At 46.8% G+C, this 6,951-nt stretch overlaps 1 protein-coding gene across 3 annotated transcripts in view; it reads right to left on the reverse strand.

Annotated features, from left to right (window-relative positions):
* Positions 1-4,919, reverse strand: part of LOC147015321 (uncharacterized) — a 21,613-nt gene extending 16,694 nt beyond the window's left edge. Inside the window, exon 1 of one of the 3 annotated variants that reach the window (XM_085849964.1) lies at positions 4,588-4,919. The gene's annotated coding sequence lies outside the window, so the exon portion shown is untranslated. Of the gene's footprint in view, positions 1-4,575 lie in introns of all 3 variants that reach the window. The other 2 variants (XM_085849965.1, XM_085849963.1) reach the window with 2 other exon arrangements.
* Positions 4,920-6,951: the final 2,032 nt, after the last annotated feature.

The raw sequence follows: 6,951 nt of genomic DNA on the forward strand, positions 1-6,951 counted from the left end.
TACCCCTCTCGGCAATATATTCCCACACAGACCAAGGATATAAACATTCAATTTTCACAAAACGTAATGCATTCGAGTGTTAATCAGCCTAAGGGACAATGAAAAGTGAAGATAGAATTTGAATTGAAGTTAAAATAACCGCGCGAAGCAGTGTTGAAGTCAGCGGACCTCATGTTGCCCAATAAACAGGACCAGGCGACACAGGTAACGAGAAACTAGTTGGTCGAATTAAATCTTCTTAATAATCCCTATGAAACCCATTTTGCATTATATCCCTCCGATGCTTCCTTATAGGCCATTCAACCACTCGGTCATTTTGCACTTGATGACCCTGTAATGTGAAATGGTGAAAATGCGAAAAAGGGCTCAGACGATCTATAGAGGGCAACTAGTATTATCATCGTGTCAAGTTACAACTCAATCGGCCGAGACGTCGAGGAGGAGATAGAAAAATAACCAGAAAGTTGGTGTCAAAGCCACCCAATGCTCGCCTGTTTATACATTTATCGTTTTTAAAAGACGAGTCTAATAATTAATATTTTTATAAAGCATTGCAGTGAAGTATAATTATAAAGTAATATATGGAATTGTATATTGTAATCAGAAACAAGAGCGCAAGTGAGCACAATATATGCCCAAACAAGAAGGTATATACAGAATTGTGCTACTACATGGAAAACAGCATCCTGGTTGCCATGGCACCACTTTAGATGACGAACGTATGTCATGACACACCGTCTCCACAGTCTGTACCTATGTACCAAATACGAAACGTGAAAGTTGAAAACTTTGGGAGTTAGAGTGCGGACAGGAACGGACGGACAGACAGACAGAGACAGACGGACGGACGACCGGTATCACATAATCCGCCCCGATATATATATATATATATATACATATATATATATATATATATATATATATATCGTATAAAAAATAGTGTGGTAGATAAAAACATTAGAAAGGAAACTAGAGGGGGACCACTCGGGAGAGTGCAAAACCTCCGCCGCCAATACTGCTGGGTCACTCAAGTGAACCTTGTATCTTATTCATTAAATATGTCAACAGTGCTGACAGTTATAGTTCTTTTATCCATTTTTTTTTTGGGGGGGGGGGGGGTTGGAAATCACTTAAAACATGGAGAAATGCAAAAAAAAGAAATCGAAATTTTGTTGAAAAAAAAGTTGCAAATTATTTTTCTCTTACAATTTTTTTGGGGGGCGTGGAAATCACTTAAAACATGTAGAAATGCAAAAAATAAAAAAAAATTCTCAATTTTTTTTGGGGGGGGGTTAGAAATCACTAAAAACATGAAGAAATGCAAAAAAAAAAATTTTTTTTCTCTAACAAATTTTTTTTGGGGGGAGGGGGGGGATCAAGTCCAAAATCTAATGGCATGATCCTTGGACCATACCTAACCCCCCCACCAAGTTTCATCGAAATCAGTCAAGGAATTTTTCCGTAATACAAAAAATTTAACATTTTCACGCTCACGCTCACGCCGGGGGTATCGCTATAGCTCTCTGTTCTTCGAACAGGCGAGCTAAAAATTGTTGACGGACGGACAGACGGACAGACCTGAGGATATCGAACGGTTATATTAGGTCAGCAAGCTGACCTAAAAAGGAGAGTCTGTATATTGCAGGAAGCCTCTATCGGATGTTTGCGTGGTGTGCGTCCAGAACGGTCCAACAAGTTGAGAGGATCTAAAAGATCTGCAGGTCTCAGGGGATTTAAAGGCCTCAATGGTCTCAAGGGATCGATAAGGGTCAGGGTCTAAAAGTCTAAATGGCATTTTCCAATAGTAGTTGGGGTCTAAAGGGTTTAAAAGGGGGTCTAAAGGGTCCAGGGGGGTATGTTCCAACAGTAGTTGTTAGGGGTCAATAGGGTCTAATCATCGAATGGGTCAAAAGAGTTACGAGATTCTTTCTGAAAAAAAAAACAAAAAAGAACACAAAGATGTGATAGGTCAAGATTAAAAGAAAAATTACAATAGGAGGTGGGCAAAAACAACCTAATATTGTAGGTTCTTAGCCACATCACGTACAACACGAACGCACGCACGGACACAGTACAGCCGATATCGGCAATTTTTCAGGGATCGGCAGGTTGTAGTCAGTCTGCATACCAACTGCAGTACATTCTGGAAACAACCCAGAAACGTTAAGTCGCTTTCACCGAAAAACAACGTTGCATTTTTGAGACGTTTTAGGGATATGGTCACAAACATTATTCTTTATGAACAGCTGCGTGTGACTGGTGGAAAAAAAATTTCGATCGGTAATTTAGAAAATACGATAATATGGCAAACGGCTCAGAAATCAGTTGTTATTTCACAACAACGTGCTCAGGGTGACGGAGCAGGGTTATAGTTTTGGAGTTATGGAGGAGACATATTCACACACACACACACACACACACACACACACACACACACACACACACACACACACACACACACACACACACACACACACACACACACACACACACACACACACACACACACACACACACACACACACACACACACACACACACACACGTTAGTATAGATTTACATAGATGGGGATGGGGTCTTTGTCAGGGGGTGTTCCGTTACCAAGCAACTCGCTTGTGCTTGCCAAGCCATCCGTTCCTTTTCAACGGTTTTCAAATAGAATGCTTAAGCCACCTGGCGAGTGCTCTACATTGTAGCTCTACATTCTCTACGATTAGACCACAGAGCACCCGCATGCCGAAAGTGGCGACAATCCGTCCGGCAGTTTCGGAGGAGATACGTTTAATAATTTTTTTAATGTCATTCTTCGACGATGGTTTCTGGATGAGTGATTTTCTAATGTTTCCTTTTTACGTATGACGTCAGTTAGGGAACTGTCTTAGCTTGTCGCCATTACAAGGATACTTGAGTAAAAATATTAGAATGGGATGAGAATGGTCATCTGGTCCAATTGGTCCAACACGTGCAACATGTCTTTCAATCCAGACAAATCTCACACTCTCACGATGTCTCTTCGAAAGGACCGTTTAGAACCCCCCCCCCCCATCCACTTTCTCAACAATCCTCTGGATGAAGTCCTTTCTTTCAAGCTTCTGGGTCTCACTATCTGCCATGACCTTTCCTGGGAAAGTCACATCTCCAACCTCGCCTCCAAAGCCAGTCGCCGACTGGGAATCCTCCGTCGTGCAAAGTCCTTCCTCGGCCCTCTTGAGCTCCTGACCACTTACAAAGCTTTTGTCCGTAGCCTGATGGAGTACTGCTCTCCGCTCTGGGCTGGTGCTCCTGCCTCCCACCTTTCTCAGCTTCACGCTGTCGAAACCAGGGCATTTTGGATCATTGTCATCTCCCGCAATGAAGCTGAGTCTTTGGGCCTCTCACTCAATCACCGCAGGTTGGTCGGTGGTCTTTCTGTCTTCTACCGTCTCCTCTCCAGCCTTGCCCCTCCCCCCTGCTCTCTCTGCGATTTGTCCCCAACACATTTCCACAGGGCGCTCAACGTCCGCCAACAACCCCCTTCTGGTAAAACTACCAAAATCACGAATCACTGCTCACCTTCACGCTTTCATTCCTCTTTTTTCCCGCCTTTGGAATAAATTCCCTCACTCTATTCTTTCCCATTCTTCCCTCCAGGCCTTCAAAACAGCTGTTCACCACCACCTCTTATCTTCCCCCATCCAAATCCTCGATCTTTTCTACCCCCGATAATCCACCCAAGCCCACTTCCTTCAATTCCCCTGCTTTCCTTCCTGATAGTCCCTGTAATGTCCGTCTTCCTTTCCCCATGTTCCCCGTCCCATCCCTCTCCCTTCCACAGATCTCCTAATGTGTCTGTCCCCCACTGTTTTGTCCCTCCCACTCCCGCCCCTCTTGTCTCATGCCCCCTTGCTGTGCGTTGTGTGTTAGCTCTCATATGAGCCTCGACCAAGGTATACAAAAAAAAGTGTGCACCGGTACCTCAGGACCACCCCAGTGGGAAGTGGATGGGGATATGGGGAGAAGGCGTGTGACGGTGAAACACGTCCTCGTCGCCGCCCAATGTCTGCAGTGCATTCGGAAGTGCTACCATTACCCTTATGTATATTTTGAAGTATCTCAGTGCTGCAGCATGATGCTAACATAGACAGCATTGGTGTGTTCAGTTACAAAGTTTCTTGTAGACTCTAATGAACAGCATGGGCTCTGTGAGATCGCGCCAGACGGACAGGTTTGGGAACGTTTGCAGATTTTCTAATTTTCACATTCGTTTGCATGGCGACGTGTGACGTCACCGCTGAGACGCGTAATGACGTCATGACATCAACGGTCATTCGCTGACGTCATTACGTCTGTCGTCGACAAACCGTCACCGCTGAGGGGTTAGGTGTAATGCGACCCTGAGAAAACAGTCTGCAATGTAAAACCCTCTTCTGCACATGCTGACTACCTCAGAAAGGTGAATTTGACACAAAGAAATTCTATAAATCACATGGTGAACCACCGGATATATTGAAGTCCCAATGAAACAGTGTTTTTATAAATGGCATATACAGCAAAAACAATTCAGAAGATAATTTTGAAAATATAAAGCAAGTTACCAAGCAAACGACCTGCTTTCACATGAACACCGGTACAGTGTGGCAGAGGTACAGTGCACTACTTGGTACCGTTTTAAACCGCGCTCCACGGGTCATGTCCAGCCACCGCAAATCGAGATCTTCATCCTGTAATGCTATTGTTGTGATTTGTACTCTCACGGCCACACATATAAAACACGGAAAGGAAAAAAAAAAAAAGGACTGGAAGATGGAACACACGTCACGAGCCAGACACGAGTACTTAGACCACGTGATGCGTGAAGAACACATGGTACTTGGTACGCACAAAATACCGATTTCAACAGTTAACCAACAATCACAAATGGTAACAGAAAACGTTACACAATCCGGGATAAAAATTCTCGCAAACGATCTGAAAGTGACCCTACTCGTGCGAACTATACCGACATGTCTTCATGTTATGGACAAAGTACGTCATAGAGCTGAGAGTGTTAAGCTGAAGCTACCTTGAGTAATATGGAAAGAATCCCATCAATAAAACGATACGATAATAAATGAATGAAAATAAATGATACAAGTCCCGATACGTGGTGAAATGGTGCTGTCAGGAGGGTTTGTAGGTACGGTGAGGTAACTCGCTTAGTCCCAAAACCGAAGAGCATTCCCAGTCTCGCGAGATCAACGCGATCAGGATCGAGCCGCAGGAACTACTTTACATTACATGTCGTCTCCTTCAGAATGAAAATAAATCAATGAAAATCAATTTAAACATTGGATTTCACTTACAATCAACAAATGAATAATTTATATGAACACAGTCGTTATAATAATATGGAATAGGCAAATCCGAGAAGCGAACGTAGAATTCTTCTTCCATTTCCTTCTTGGAGTGTACGAGGTGCGGTGGGACGCAAGAAGCACGCGGGCCACCATCTACTCCGCTTTATTGCGCGACCAGAAGCACACTCCTGCCACCCCGAGCGGGCGAGGCATGATATACGAAAACCCAATCACGTGACACAGCACACTCCTCCCCTCGTAAAATGACCCGTCACACGATGAACGGACAATCACATGACCATCTGAAACCCATCAACACTCATAATCCTCCAAGAACCGCGGCCGCACCCTGACCCGCCTCGGACGGGCAGCGCCACCAGACAGCCCAGGCTCAGACGCCTCCCGGCTCGGTCGAGGTGACACCCTCGCCGGACTCGCACTTTCCGCAACACCAGCCACCCCCGACCGCCCAGCCTGCCCGACGTCCCCGGGTAGGACGGCATCAGGCGAAGACCCCCTCGGCGTCGGCCCAGCCAGCCCCGGCGACACAACGTCAGGTGTCGGCGATACTACCGGTGGGGGTCCCGCATCGTTCGGCCCGGGGAGGTGTGCGGGGGGGTGACGCTGAACAGCGATCATGCATTTGGTCCACGTGCCGCTTCCACACATCCCCACCATCAGTCCGCACCATGCAATTCGCCGGCCCCAGCACCACAGAGACCACCGCCGGCACCCATTTGGAACCGTGGAAATAATCGCGCACCATTACCCGCTGCCCCACCTCAAAGCTGCGCAGCCGCGTCGGACGTGACATCGCCCCACTCACTGACCCTCCAGGTCGTAGCAAATCCAGCCTGGACCGCAAAGCCCGTCCATAGAGACGAATGGCCGGCGAATCACCCGTGACAGGATGAACTGCGTTCCTGTAATGGAGCAAAAAGACATCGACCACCGCCTGCACAGGTGCAACACCCCCCCTGCGCAAAGCCCGCTTCAACATCTTGACAAACGACTCAGCTTGGCCATTCGTCTCAGGGTGATACGGTGCGGACCTTAGATGTCGAATACCATTCTGGCGCATAAACTCATCAAATACACCCGCGATGAACTGCGGACCATTATCAGAGACCAGGATCTCCGGCAACCCTTTATTAGCAAAGATCGTCCGCAGCTTCTCTACTGTAATGTTTGCTGAAGTATGCTGCATTACTACAACCTCCGGCCATTTAGAGAATGCATCAATCACAATCAAAAACATCTTGCCATTAACCGGTCCTGCAAAATCTACATGGACCCTCTGCCAAGCTCGGTCTGGCACAGGCCAGAGACCCGAAGCTCGACGCGGGTTATCAGCATCTGTCTGGCACGTGGCGCAACGCTTAACCAACTGCTCAATGTCTTTGTCCAACCCCGGCCACCACAACAGGCTACGAGCGAGACTCTTGGTCTTCACGATGCCCAGGTGACTGACATGCAGTTCTTCCAAACACCACTGCCTGAACCTCGGTGGAATCACGGTCCTCATTCCCCACATTACGCACTGTTGGACCAACGACAGCTCCGATGCGCGTGACGTGAAAGGTTGAAATGCCGGTGTCGAAGGCAGATCGCTCCAATTCCCCGTAGAAATCGCCT

This window comes from Eptatretus burgeri, chromosome 12, assembly GCF_056783735.1.
Source record: "Eptatretus burgeri isolate ZD-2024b chromosome 12, Ebu_testis_v1, whole genome shotgun sequence".
Classification (NCBI taxonomy): domain Eukaryota; kingdom Metazoa; phylum Chordata; class Myxini; order Myxiniformes; family Myxinidae; genus Eptatretus; species Eptatretus burgeri.